Below are 16,594 nucleotides of genomic sequence, written 5' to 3' on the forward strand. Positions count from 1 at the left end.
GAATGTATGAGGACCCCTTCCCCAATCACAGTAAGGACAAAGGTTCATCATCTCATTCGGTCCCTTATGATTAAACTAACAATGTCACTAGATTTGATAATCATGTACCCTTACTATCCAAGGAGCTAACCCCACATCAACACATCTCAAACCCAGGCTAACCATTCAAGGTTCCCTTCTTTCTCAATCATCTAGCAGATACCATCAAGCTACGATACTCATCTAGGGTTCTCTATCCTCCACGTCATCTCCACAGAATGACTGCATTGTCACCATCCCCTGAGGAAGAGTAACTATCCAAGGACCTCTTTCTCCTCCTCCTCTACAAGCTTCCACATCATCCACCAATCGCTACAATATCCTTGACCATCTTGAAAAAATGCCTACACAAATCTCCATCCTTGAACTCCTCAAGAAATCACCCATTCATAAAGAGATCCTTGAACAAGTCCTCCTGGAATCTCATGTCCTTGACAACATAAACACCACCTAATTCAAATACTTGATAGGCAATCTAGTTACACAACACCATTAGGTTTTTACCTCCAAAGATGCTCCATTTTTTTATCCCCCATATAATAAACCCCTTCATGGAGTTCCCCTCCCAAATTCATACTCTATGATGGTTATGATGGATACTAATGGGCTCTTTTTATGTCTTGTCACTCCTTGTTTCATGTTGTGTTCTTTCATATCTTGAGGTACTCCTACATATTAGCAGATACTTTGTGATGTTTATGATGATGATATGATTAGGGTTTCTTGATGATTTTAGAATTTACTATATGATGCACTTTGTGATAATGCATTTATTAGATTGATGGTTTAAGGTTAATACATATGATGTTCCCTAATTTTGATACTCTTAGGAATAATGGTTGCATGATCATGTTAGGTTCACACACACACACACACACACACACACACACACACACACATACACATACACATTATATGTATATGCATATACATATACATACATACATATACATACACATACACATACACATACACACACACACACACACACACACACACACACACATATATTTCTGTGTGTGTGTGTGTGTGTGTGTGTGTGTGTGCAAGAACTAGGCACCGACTCCACTTGGTTCCATAGGTTTCAGTGTGCATTGTTTCCCAAAAGGTGGAATTTGGTTCCACATGGGTGTCACATGAGAATCAAGGTCAAGATGGCTACCAAGATCACTCATGGTGATGGTATGTGATGACACTCTTCCCTAAGTGTGTCCTAGGACTGTTCCCTATGTGTTGTGTAGTGGCCTCTGGTAGTTTGTGTTATGTTTTCTCTTAGTTCTTGTGATTACTATATTTTTGTGCTCATTACATTCCATGGTTGTATTAGTATTATCCCTTAGTGTTATGGTTGGTGTGTGGAGCCTTATGTCATTCTCCAAAGCATAATATTGTCAATGATCTTATATTCTACCTTTAGATTCTTCACTTCTTGTTCAAGATTTTCACATTCTCCAAACTTCTTCTTTATTGTCTCTTTTAGGAACTGCTCTGACTTATCTTTTTCTTCAATTTTCTATAACAAATATTTAATAGTCTCATTTTCCTATTTCAACTGATTGTTAACTTCCTTATGCCTCAATTTGAACTTCCATATTTTCTCTCTCAGCTTTTGCACACATTCATTTTCTACCCTTCACATTCTCCTTCAATTTTTCATTATCTGATTCAACACTTTCCAAATCTTCAAGAGATGTCTTCAAATTTCCATCCATCTAAAAATATTCTACCTAGCATAACAGTGCCATGACTCAACCAATATGGATCTCCCTTAAGTGGTTAAGCTTTCCAAGAAAGGGACCAAATCTAATGGAGGAGCATCCCCAGTCGATGAGAAATCTTGCATCAACCCAAAATATATTTGTCTTTCAATTGTTCTTGTTTTGTGTTGCAGTTTCTGAGTTACTTATGGAATTATCTGGTAGATGTTCCTTTTCCATTCCAGATCAAATTCTTAGCTTCCAGATGTGTTCTTATTCATTTTTCTATATTTTTAGTTCATTTGGACTCTTTTTTGGAAATTTATTGCTTTTGGATTGGTTGTTTCTTAGTTTTGAGAGCAGTTTTGAGCATATTAGCTAGTTGGAGATTTATTCTTGTGTGAAATGATTTCTTGACTTGTAGATCTAATTGGAACCACGCACAAATTTCTTAGGCCCTTGGACAATATTCCTTGGTGGTCCGTACTTCATTATTGTCTTTGGCGAAAGTGATCTCCACACTTTGGGTCTGAGCTATCTTACATGTTTTACTTTCCCTATCTTTGGAGAATGTGATCTTTTGCGACCGACCCAGATATGTTCCAGATGCTATCTATATTGTTGAAATTGATCCTTAGGAGGAAAGAGAGATATTGTAGGTGTTTGATTTCATGCTATGTAATTTGGATACCTCTTGGAGGTCTGGATGGATTGTAATCTGGAATGTAAGTTGTTCTAGGCATGAAAGCATGTATGTACACCGAATGTTGTTGGTTGGTTTGTTGTGAATCTATGATGTTATGGATGTCTGAATTAGCATTTTCTCTATGTATTGTTTTAGCTTTCATTGTGTTACTCTTGATGCATGGTCTAGAATGTTCTCTTTGAGGACCCTCATACCATGACTACACCAAGTGGTATCAGAGCTGGTTACAAACCTTGAGGCATTCCTTTGGGTGAACAAATTTCCAATTTGAGGTAGGCTGCAAGTGTGTTCAATAGATCACCGATGAAAAGGCAATTGAAACTTGTAGTCAGATCACCGAATTGAGGAAGTTGCACCAAAGAAAAGGAGGATAAGCCACCGAGAAGGATGAACCCTTGAAGGGTAGAGAAGATGATGGAGGATTAAAAAAATGAGATGAGGAATGAGATTTGAAATGCATTGGCTGGTTTGCGGAGGAAACCAAAATCGGAGGATGGGTATGAAGGGGTTGGAGAGGAACTGGAGGTTGAAGAGGTTGAAGGATCGAAAGATGAAAGAGAAGAAAGATTCCTTAGAGTGGTGGCACAAGTGAGTAAGTTTCATAAAGTGGAGGTTTCTAACTTTTTAGGTACATTAAATCGGGAAGACTTGATAGACAAGATCAAAGAATTGGAGGATTACTTTGAGTTTGAGAATATTAGGGATCTGTATAGAGTTAGGTTAGCACAAAATAAGTTGAAAGGGCATGATTATTTATGATAGAAAGAGTTGTAGAGAGATAGAGTGAAGAATATTTTGGACACAATGGACCACTGAGAGGGGGGTGAATCAATGATTTAACACTTTTTCCTTAATCAGGGATATACTGATAGAACATGAAACAAATAGAGTGTTGACCGGTAAGTCAAACTATGCAAACTAAATGTGTGAAAGGATTTGTTGAAGCATCAAAATAACACATACAAAAGAATGCATGATATAACAACATATATACGAGGAAAACCCAATGTAGGAAAAACCTCGGCAAGAATAGCTGCTGGAGATCTTCTGCTCCAATCCAGCCTCACAATTTAAATGATCTAATTACAATTTTAGGGCACCGACCCAAGGAGCACCAACCCCTAATTTATGAGAACCGACTCAAAGGAGCACCAACCCCTGAACAATTTATAGGATACAACCTAAAGGAGCTACTGCCCCTGCACTAAGCACCTACTTAGTGAAGACAGTATGAAGATTCAAATACAAAAATAAATTCCCTATTGTAGATAAAGTTTTGAAACCTTCCAATACTCTACTTTGTCAGTTTCAATCTTATCGATCTGTGAAACCTCCACACACACTACAACAGTGCCTTTAAGTTGGTCCTTGTTCTGTTGAAACTTCTCTTCCTCTGACTGCTCGATTCACTACACACCTGCTCACACTTTGTCAGGCTATGTCTCTACTGGTTTGTTCTCTGCTGGTTCACACACCTTTTCTCCTTCAACACATAGTCACTTAAGATTTTTCTTGTTTTTCACTTAAATAATCTTTTCTATCTCTCTTTCATTCACCAACATAATCACATATCATTCCACAACAACCCCCTCATCTATTTAGACCTATGTATTTAAGAACAATTTTTCCTGCCAAAAACAAATTCAAACTTCAGGTAGTTAAGGTTTCTTTCCTTCGACCAAATCTATATCAAATCTGATTCGATCTGCCTTGGATCGCTCACCTACATTTGGGGAGATGCATCTATACATGTTTTTATTCATCCAATTCATGTTTTCTATAAATAACAAACTTCACCTTGCTTTATGACCTTGATTCTTTTCGACCTCATTTCATCCAGTTGTTTCTAGCTGAAGGTCAATCTGTAATCATATTTCATGCCCCAATCACCATGCCAACTATATGATCATTCTTTGTCGTCCATTCTTCCTCGAGCTGCATTAGTCAGATAATATCCCATAATTTATGGATTTATCATTTAATGACCACCAACTTCATAGATAGCCATGTCGATGAACATTTCATCAACCTCTACATGTTTGCCACATTAGCTACCCATGGCACACATTGACATACTTTCAACTCACCGACAAAGAGTTGGTTCAATCATGAACATCCCTGCCAATACAAACCCTTCTACCTGTACAAACCTTTACTGGTATGCGTAATATACTAGACAACTACTTTTACTGACAACATATCATCTTGACAATTCATCTTGCCTTCCAGTATGACTTCATGTCATTCTTCCTGTTCAGCTCATTGGGTGTTGTTGTGATGCATTAATATTCCGCCTCTTTATCACAAACAAACAACCAGCCTTCATACCGGTTTATGCCTTACTAGTTATAGCTCAAGTATGTCAACACACTCCTGCATCTCACCTCATACCGGTGGTATCATTTGTCAACTCATAACATACTTCTCTTTATTATGACGGTTCAATCTTCTTCATACCGGTTGACACACTCTACCGGTAACCTGTAATACCAATTGACATCAGTGACAAATCAATTCCAATAATCTCCCCCTTTGGCTTTGATGTCAATACTTTCTGTTCCATTTTCTCTCCCCCTTTGACAACAATGGAAAAGGAAACCTTAGTCTGACACCAATCATACTATTAAAGTCTAACCCTTGTCTTCAACCGGTAGGACACATTCTCCCCCTGTGTCCATGCTTCATGATTCAAGGGTCATAAGATAGTAACAATTGTTGACTCCCCCTGAACCATACATCTCCCTACATATTTAAGTATTGTTGGATTGTGGGACAACTCCCATCTTTTGTCTCAAGTACTTGAATGGGCCCAAAGGAAGTGGCTTGGTAAATATTTCAGCAATCTGCTCATCGATTGGAACATATTCGACTATGACCTCCTTGTCTGCTACCTTCTCCCTCAAGAAATGATACTTGATTGAAATGTGTTTTGTTCTTGAGTGCATTGCTGGATTCTTGGAGATGTTGATTGCACTTGAGTTATCACACTGGATTGGAATAGGTTCCAGTATCTCCACCTGTATGTCCTTCAGTGTCTACTTCATCCACAATACCTATGAACAACATGTAGAAGCTACTATATACTCTGCCTCAACAGTAGATAATGACATTGAATCTTTCTTCTTGTTGTGCCATGATACTAACTAGTCTCCTAAGTAGAAAGCACCTCCACTTGTACTCTTCTAGTCATCAATACATCCTACCCAATCTGCATTAGTATAAGCTTGCAAAGAGAAGTCTCATTTCTTTGGATACCACAGGCCATAATTGATTGTCCCTTGCAGATACTTGAAGATTCTCTTAACTACATTTAAGTGAGATTGTTTAGGAGCAGCTTGGAATCTTGTCTCTTCTACCATACTGGTAGATGTTCTACTTCTTATCCTTACCAAATGATCTGCTACCACTTGATTGACCATCTTCATCCTTATCACCATAGGGACATTTGGCAAAAAAATGTCCAATCTTTCCATAGTTGAAACATTTCAAGGGAAGCTTGCCTTTGTACTTACTGAAACCCCTCTTCAGTCTTCTGACAAATTTTTCCATGATATCATCAGAATATTCATTAGTTACATCTTGAGCAGAATCTTCTTTTCCTTTCCTTGATGTTTTGAGTGCAACTTCTTTCTTCACAACCTCAGTACCAGTAGTCCTCATCTCATATGAAGTTAGGGAACCATATAGCTCATCCATTGTAAAGGTTTTTTCAGATCTTTTGCTTCTTCTATTATTGAAACCTTTGTATCATACTTAGATGTGAGAGATCTAAGTACTTTCTTTAGTACCACCTCATCTTTAATTTCTTCTCCAAGCCCTCTAATGGTGTTTGTTATTTCATCAACCCTTTCGAGATAATCAACAATCTTCTCTTCATCTCTCATCTTCAACCACTCAAGTTGTGCTCTCAAAGTCTGTAACTTGGCTTCCTTGACTTTAGAATCACCTTCAAATATTTTCTGTAGCTTATCCCAAGTTTCTTTGGCAGATGAGCAATGCATGACCTTAACAAACTCATTATTAAATAACCCACTAAGAATGACATTTTAGCTTTAGCATTGTTATCATATTCCTTCTTAGCATCTGGAGTAGTAGGAGGATTATTAGGGACTGCATACCCATTCACAACCTACATCCATACATCAAAACCTAGAGAAGACAAATAGGCTTCCATTCTTCTACTCCAAAAGGCATAGCTAACGCCATCAAACATAGGGGCTTTTAAGGATGCAGATTCATTTTTTGTCATTGTGAACAATTGACATGATCTACCCAAGCTAGAGAATTCTTTCACAAAATAGGGTACCTAGGCTCTGATACCAATTGTTGGACACAATGGATCACTGAGAGGGGGGTGAATTAGTGATTTAACAATTTTTCCTTAATCAGGGATATACCAGTAGAATATGAAACAAACAGAGTGTTGACTGGTAAGTCAAACTATGCAAACTAAGTGTGTGAAAAGGATTTGCTAAAGCATCAAAATAACACATACATAAGAATGCATCACATAACAACAGATATACGAGGAAAACCCAATGTGGGAAAAACCTCAGTGAGAATAGCTATTGGAGATCTTCTGATCCAATCTAGCCTCACAATATAAATGATCTGATTATAATTTTAGGGCACCAACCCAAGGAGCACCAACCCCTAATTTATGAGTACCGACTCAAAGGAGCACCAACCCCTAAACAATTTATAGGCTACAACCTAAAGGAGCTACTACCCCTGCAATAGGCACCTACTTAGTGAAGACAGTATGAAGATCCAAATACAAAAATAAATTCCCTGTTGCAAATGAAGTTTTGCAACCCTCCAATACTTTTCTTATCGGTTTCAATCTTACCAGTCTGTGAAACCTCCACACACATTGCAACACTACCTTGAAGTTGTTCCTTGTTCTGTTGAAACTTCTCTTCCTCTGACTACTTGATTCACTTCACACTAGCTCACACTTTTCCAGGTTTTGTCTCTGCCAGTTTGTTCTCCGTCGGTTTACCTTACCGGTTCCTCCTTCAACACACAGTCACTTAAGATTTTTCTTGTTTTTCACTTGAAAAATATTTTCTATCTCTCTTTCATTCACCAGCATAATCACATATCATTCCGCAACAACCCCCTCATCGATTTAGACCTGTGTATTTAAGAACAAGTTTTCCCGCTAAAAACAAATTCAAACTTCAAGTAGTTAGTGTTTCTTTCCTTCAACCAAATCTGTATCAAATCTCATTCAATCTGTCTTGGATCAATCACCTACAGTTGGGGAGATGCATCTATACATGTTTTTATTCATCCAATGCATGCTTGATAAAAATAGCAAACTTTACCCTTCTTTACGCCCTTGATCCTCTTCGACCTCATTTCATCTAGATGTTTCTAAGTGAAGGTCAATCTGCAATCGAATTTTGTGCCCTGATCACCATGCCAGCAACTGCCTGATCATTATCTATCATCCATTCTTCCTCAAGCCACATTAGTCAGATAATATCTCGTGATTTATGGATTTATCATTTAGTGACCACCAACTGCACGAACAACCATGTCGATGAAAATTTCAACCTCTGCATGTTTGCCACCTCAGCTCCCCATGTCACACATCGACATACTTTCAACTCATCGACAAAGAGTCAGTTGAAGCTTGAACATCCCTATTGGTACAAAACCTTCTACTGGTACAAACCTTTACCGATATGCCCAATACACTTGACAACTACTTTTACTGGCAACATATCATCCTAACAATTCATCTTGACTTCTAGTATGACTTCATGTCGTTCTTCCTGTTCATCTCACGGGTTGTATTTATGATTCAATAATATTCAACCTCTTTATAACAAATAAATTGTTAGCCTTCATACCGATTTATTCCTTAACAGTTATATCTCAAGCATGCCAACACACTCCTACATCTCACCTCATATCGGTAGTATCATTTTTCAACTCATAACATACTTCTCTTCATTATGCCAGTTCAATCTTCTTCATATCGGTTGACACACTCTATCAGTAACCTGTAATACTAGTTGACATGAATGACAACTCAATGCCAATAGAATGGTGAGATGAAAATCACCCACTGGAGACATATGGTTGCAAGATTGAAGGCTAAATTCATTCTGGGAGACTCTGAGTTAGAATTGTTTAAGAAGTTGTAGAACTTGAAGAAAAGGAAGATGAGTGTGAAAGAGTATACTAAGTAATTCTACAAGGTGATGATCAGATCTAGATATAAAGAGATGGACAGAGAAAAGGTGGCTAGATACATAAATGGACTTGGAGTTAATATTCAAGATGAGATGAGTATGCTGAAGATTTCTACAGTGGAGGAGGCTTACCAATATGATTTGAAGGCTAAAGACAAAGTGAAAAGAAGAAAACAAAATAACCCTAAGGGGAGTGAGCGATATGCAGTGATTAGAGGGCGGATGACTGGCAGTATGGAGAAGGATGTTGGCCATTTGGTGGAATTGATTATGTGTTGCATTGATGTTTTGTCATTGATGTCAACACTATCTATTTGGATGCTTTACCGGTACCATTTTGGTCCTGGTAGGTTGAGTGGTTTCTAGTTAACTTGGATCCGACAGGCTCTAGTATAATCTGTTGATGGAATTGGCTTGTTCATGGTGCTTATAATCAGATTTGGTTAGTTGGTTTTGGTCTGGTGATTGGATGTTTTCCTGCTTGTTGAAGAGCTTGGTTTTTGGTTTCGACGAGGGCTTCACCGGTAGAGATTTTGGTGGAGATATTTGATGAATTGTATAAGTGGTGTTGGTGTAGCTTTTGGTGGAGTTTTAGGATGATGTTGGTGATCTTGTTTGAGACTTAGTGATTGGAGATCATTGTTGAAGCGTGTGGACCTATACTTGGTCCTAGTTGATCTAGGTTATGGACCGACATTAATGTAATGTGTGGATAGGACCTATTGTATTTCTGGGATGTCTTATGTGTTGGATATTATTTGTTTGGCCTAAGGCCAACATGGTTTCTAATTATGTAATTATTTTATTATTTGGTGGCCGACCTGATTGTTTATAATCGAGGGGTTTGTATATATATATGTAAAATCTCATTGTAGATCATCATGAAAATCTAAGAGGTCATGGTCAAGGAATGTAATGTGCAAATAATGTAATATCTTTTAGGCAGAGGAGTTGATTGATCATTGGAGATCGAATTGGGTGTATGAGGATTTAGTCCTCTGGTATTGAGCTTAACCGAAACTGTACTCTGGCATAGGAGATGCTATCTTTTGTAGTAAAACATTTCTCCGGATTGTAGTTTGGATTTGTATGTAGTTAGTGAGACTCCTTTTATGATGAGCAGTGTGCTCTAGGCTATTGGCCTTCCAGCAAGTGTAGACCCCTTCATTGTAATTCACATACTTACTGCAGAAGTATTATCTCACTGTGGGTAGGCTTCCCACCTAGTTTTTCCCTTTACTGAGATTTCCACGTACAAATCTTGGTGTTGTGTGAATGGTTTTTATTCAGTGATTACTATTTATGCTTAATTATATTAACTTCTATATTGATATTATTGTTTTGGGTTCCGGTATTAAAGTTTAATTTCTAATTGCTTTCGGTAATCTATGACAACTAATTCACCCCCCCTTCTCGATTGTCTTCCAGTTATCTGAACTGTCTAACAAAGGAGACTACTGAAGATGAATCAAGATCTAAATTGAATAAGGAATCAGATCAAAAGAAATAAAGAAAAGGGAATTCTTGGGTAAATGTTTCAAGTGTGGAGAAATCGGACATAGATGTTATGAGTGTTCCTTGGGGACTGATAAAGGAATGACAAGGAATTTCATAGCATGTGAGAACCCAAATACTAGAGCTGCAGATGAGAGCATGATAGCACCAGATCAAGGAGAGTCCCTTATGTTTAGAAGGGTCTTGGTGGAGAAGAGCAAAGAAGAAACCAGACCTACACAAAGGAAGAATCTTTTCAGACTGTATGCAAATCAGGTGGTAGGTGTTGTAAGATTATTGTGGATAGTGGTAGTATTGAAAGTTTGGTATAAGAGGAAATGGTAGAAAATATTGGTTTGAAGAGACTTGAGCATCCTTGTCCTTACAAGGTGAGTTGGCTGAAAGATGATCAAGTGGTAGAGGTGGGAGAGTAGTGCTTGGTGAATTTTAATAGTGGACCATACAAAGATGAAGTCTTGTGTGATGTTTTGGCTATGAGTGCTTGTCATGTTTTGATGGGTAGACCTTGGCAGTATGATAGAGGAGGTATTTATGGTTATAAAAGAAACCTAATCACCATTGAGAAGGATGGCCAAAAGTTTACTTTGACTTCTTTGAAGGAGAAAGAGAAAGAAGTGAAGAACTTGAGTCTTGTGAAGAGTTGCAATGTTGAGAAGTAGGATGCAGAGGCTATACCAGATGATGGCATGAATTTGAGGATCTTGTGGATGGGTCTATTAACAAGATGGTATCAGATGGTAGTGAAGTTAGAGTTGTGGTGGCAGATAAGATGAGTTGTGGTGGAAGGAATAGATCAGATTTGTAGAGGAAAAAGAGTGGTAATAAGAGATAGTGTGCAAGTATGAAGCAAGGAAAAAGGGGAGAAGAGGAAAGGAAGTTGGGGAATTCAGTTGAGTTACCGAAAGGGGTAAGGAGGAAGAACTTTGTAGACAAAGAAGACATTTGGATTAGAAATGAGCATGATGTCTATATTTTGAATCCTTTTCGATGTTCACGAGTTACCTCTCATGGAACATCTCTTTCCACTTGGGGTGTCTAATGCAGCAGCATCCCCAGTCAATGAGCAATCTTCCATCAACCAAAAATATATTTTCTTTTTAGTTGTTCTTGTTATGTTTTATATTTTTTGAGTTACTTCCATAATTCTTTGGTTGTAATTGTTTTTTCCTTGCAGATTAGATTATTGGTTTTCATACATGTTCTTATTCCTTGTTCTATATTTATAGTTCATTTAGACTCTTTTCCAGTAAGTTATTGCTTTTGGATTGGCTATTTCTTGGTTCCCAGAGCAGGTTTGAGTGTATCATCTAGTTGGAGATTTCTTCTCATGCGGAGAAATTTCTTGACTTACAGATCTAATAGGAACCACATACAATGTTCCTAGGCCCTTGACCAACCTTCTTTGGTGGTCCATACTTTGTTATTGTCTTTGGAAGAGGTGATCTTCATGCTTTGGGTTTGACCTATCTTACATGTTTCATTTTCATGTCTTTGGAGAATGCGATCTTTTGTGGCCAATCTAGATGGGTTCCAGATGCTATTTACATTGTTGTAATTGATCATTGGAAGGAAAGCAAGATATTGTAGGAGGATGATTTCATGTTATGTAATTTGGATACCCTTTGGAGGTCTAGATGGATTGTAATTTGGAATGTAAGTTGTTCTAGGCCTGAAAGCTTGTATGTACACCGAGTGTTGCTGACTGGTTTATGGTGAATCTATGATGTTGTAGATGTTTGAATTAACATTTTCTCTATTTATTGTTGTAGCTTCTGTTGTGTTACTCTTGTTGCACGGTCCAGACTATTCTCTTTGAGGACCCTCCTATAGTGACTGTACCAAAATATTATACCAATTATTGATTAGGTTGAAAGAAACAAAATACTAAGAAGGGGGGGTGATTTAGTATTCCTAGAGATTAAAAATTTCTTCGTAATTATAATCTTTCACTTAAATATCAAATAAAATTGATTGATATAAAGCAGTTAATGCAGATTAAACATGAAGAAAACAAACACAAGATAAACACTGAAATTTATACATGGAAAACCCAAATGGGAGAAACCATAGAGAGTGTTAACTCTAAAGAGAATATCACTAGTTACATTTGTGTTTACAAAGAGAGGTGGCTCACTTCCAGGTAGCTCACTACGAGATTACAAAAACAACTCACTATCGGATTGCTTACTGCAGATACAAAAAAGAGATGGCTAACTGCTAAAATGCTCACTGCAAGTAAAAGGGTTGAACTGAAAGGGATAGCATCTCAAAATGAATGGGATCAATTCTAAGGTTAAGCTTAGATTACAAGTTTCAAACTCTATAACAAATCCGGTTAGAGATCTTTACACAACTGTCCTGCAGAAGGTCTGGTATAGGACTACTACACCACAACACTATCTCCTTTTGTTGTTTTCAACATGCACTTCACACACTGCTATCTCCATTGCCAACTTCCACACATCATACACCTTCACAAACTTATTCTTATTCTTCTCTCTTTCCTTGCTTATGCTACATGTAGATACCTAAAATTGTCCTGTTTGACTAAATAAATATTTTAATTTATTTAATTATTTTATCCTAAGTCTTCTATTAATTAAATAAATTCTTATTTATTTAATTAATTCATTAATCCTCTTCTAAGCCTTTCCTCACTTAAATAAATACTTTTATTTATTTAAAATGTGTTTTTCCTAAATTAAATAAATATTTTATTTATTTATTTAATTCATTATCTTTTTCTACCCATGACACATGTCACTCATCTCTTAATTCTTCTCTTACCTACCCCCTTTATTATTTAATTATTTCCTCTACCTAGCCTTTAATCCTAGCTGACCATTTATCTTTAACCTCTTAATCTTATCCCTTCATTTCCTAAAGTGTGTTCTATATAAGAGGATACTATCCTTCATTATAACACCTAATTAGCATACTAATGTTACAATCAATCCTTCTTGCGATTAAGCTATCAACCACATTTTTCGTTCTTTGTTGACCTATTGTGCACACATAAAATCTAAGAGAAAATATATCAAACAAGATCAATGGAGATAGGAAGAGATGAAGATTTAAATCCTACTAGATATGTGAATGGTATATTTGGTTATTTCATTTATTTGCATGGTCTCGAGTATCTTCATTTGTGTATGGTTGATTGCTTTCATTGTTAGGCTAGGGTTTTGTTAGGATAACTGGCAGACAACTGAGGGGGGGGGGGGCATGAATCAATTGTCAACATATTATAAAAGTTTAAGCATACAAAACCTTTTAGGTAAAGGGAAAAACCACAGTGGGAAGGCTACCCAGAGTCAGACAATACTTCTGCAACAAGTATGTGAATACAATAAGAGGGTCCTGCACATGCAGGAAGGCCAACAACCTAGAGCACACTTCTCAACACAAAAGGAGTCTCACTGACTACAAAATAAATCTAGACTACAATCCAGAAAGATGAATGAACTATAATAATAGAATCTCCTATGCCTGAGTAGAGTTCTAGTTAAGCTCAATACCAGAGGTCTTAAACCTCTTTCACAAACCCAATTTGATCACCTATGATCGACCAAAAACTTTGCATATGATTACAACTTTATTTGCACACAAATAATCCCATAACCTTTTCCTACTATCTACAAAGAGATCTTACAATATATTTATACCAACCCAGGACCTAAACAATTAGGAAGGCCATCTAAAACATAATACAATAAATCCGTTACATAATCTCGCAAACCAATGATAAACCAAGTCAACCCAAGATCAAAACAACATAAACCAAACAATAAATCCAACTGATGATGCATCGGGAGCATCAACCAACACGTTACATAAACCAGTCCATAACCTAGCAGAATAATACCAAACCCAAAATAGGTCTTCATAAGCCAAATGAAACACCACAAATAATAGGAACACATATATGATAACCATCCGCATCCTGATAACCTTCTAGAAGCTGCACTAACACCACTTATTGGATTCATCAAAAGATCTTCATCAAAGCGATGCCAGTAAAACCCTTACCGGTAACCAAAAGGCTTACTAGAGAAAATGATAGCATCCGGATCATCAAATCCCAAACAAACTGAATGTGATACACATCATGAACACATGACTAACCAATCCAAACCAATTCCAATGGCCAAACCAAACTCGGAGCCAAATCTTTGGATCAACATGATTATCCAACCACTCTACCAGAAGATAGTAGACAACAAAACAACTAGTGTTGACATCGATGACAAACATCAATGCAACACATAATCAATTCCTCCAAATTACCAACAATCTCTCCCTTTGACATTGATGGCAACACTAGATGTGAAAAACATCCAAGTGCCAAGAAGTGCCAAACAAGTCTCCCCCAATGGAAGACATCCAACAATCTCCCAAAAATGATATGACAATGAAATTTTGAACCAACAAACCAAACTCCCCCTATGAATGATATCCCTATTAAGCTATGTTTTTCACATATATCTCTCTCTCCCTTTGACATAAATGTAAAAAATATGACATAAACATCAAAGAAAAATGATAAAACCTCTGAACCACACAACTGACTACTCCCCCTAAGTAGTAGCACCATCACATCAATTCGAAAATGAAAAATAGCACTAATAAATGCATACCAGACTGATGCCAATCAGAATCACTCAAGTTTCTATCAGAGGGGTAGAAACTCCCAATCTATCTCTGAAGTACTCAAATGATTCCTTAGGCAAAGGTTTAGTGAAGATATCTGCAATGTGCTCTTTAGTGTTCACATAAACTAGTCTGACTTCATTTTCTTCCAACTTCCCCTTCAGAAAATTATACTTGATAGAAATGTGCTTAGTCTTAGAATGAAATACCAGATTCTTTGATATATCAATAGCAACAGAGTTATCATAGTGAATAACTACCAGTTCATTGCAATCTGCCCTTATGTCCTTCAACATTTGCTTCATCCATAGAACTTGTGTACAGTTAGTAGAAACAACAACATACTCAACTTCAGTAGTAGATAAAGAATTACATGACCATTTCTTGTTGATCCATGAAACAAGTTTCTTTCCAAGAAAGAAAACTCCACTGGATGTTCTCTTCCGGTCATCAACATCTCCATCCCAATCAACATATGTATATGCACATAGTGTAAAGTCATCATTTTTTAGGATACCACAAACCATACTCAGTTGTTCCTTGGAAATGCCTGAAAATCCTTTTCACCACACTCTCATGATTCTCTCTAGGATCACTCTAATATCTTGATACAATACAAACTGCATTCATTATATCTAGTCTAGTCTGAGTAAGATATAAAAAACCTCCAATCATAGATTTATACCTTGTAGGATTTATTGGAGCTGATGCATCATTCTTTGTCATTTTCTCACTTGTAACCATAGGGGTACCAACCGGTTTGGAATTTTCCATACCAATTTCTTCAACAACTCTCTAGCATACTTAGTTTGATGGATGAAAATACCCTTATCATTCTGAGTAATTTACAAACCTAAGAAATTTTTTATCTCCCCAATCATAGACATCTCAAATTCATTCTTCATATTTTTTAGAGAATTCCATACATAGATTATCCTCACCTCCAAAAATGATATCATCAACAAAGACTTCAACAATCAATATGTCATCATCAGTGATCTTATAATATAAGTTACTTCCAACATTACCTTTAGTGAAACCAAGCTTCAAAAGATATTTGTCCAATCTAGCATACCAAGCTCTAGGGGCTTGTTTCAATCCATAGAAATCTTTCCTTAACTTGTAAACCATGTTTTTGTCATCTGAAAGTGAAAATCTACTAGGTTGCTCAATGTAAACTTCCTCTTCAAGATATCCATTGAAAAATGCACACTTAACATCCATCTGATAAACCTTGTACTTCTTATGGGTAGCATAAGCAAGAAATAATCTCACACCTTCAATCCTAGCCACCGGAGAAAAAGTCTCATCATAATCAATTCCTTCCTTTTGAGAATATCCTTTACATACCAATCTAGCCTTATTCTTCACAACTTGTCTATTTTCATTCAATTTATTCCTAAAAAACCACTTAGTTCCAATAACATTCTTATTTTTAGGCCAGGGAACTGAAGTCCATGTGTTGTTCTTCTAAATTTGATCTAATTCCTCTTCCATAGCTTTCATCCAAAATTCATCTTTACAAGCTCCAATAACTGATGTCGGTTCAACTTGAGAAATTAAACATACCTCATCAGTTGTCAACCTTCTTCTTGTCATTATTCCTTTGTTCTTGTCTACAATGATCTGATCTTCTGAATGATTTAACCTTACATACCTAGGAGTCTTCTGACTTTTTTTTTCTCTGCTCTGATCTTCAGTTACTGTTGAATTTTTTGATACTTCTGGGGTAACTAGTTCAACATTATGTTCCGGTACAGGTGCTACTAGTTCAGTTATGA

The sequence above is a fragment of the Cryptomeria japonica genome, chromosome 10, assembly GCF_030272615.1.
Source record: "Cryptomeria japonica chromosome 10, Sugi_1.0, whole genome shotgun sequence".
NCBI lineage: Eukaryota > Viridiplantae > Streptophyta > Pinopsida > Cupressales > Cupressaceae > Cryptomeria > Cryptomeria japonica.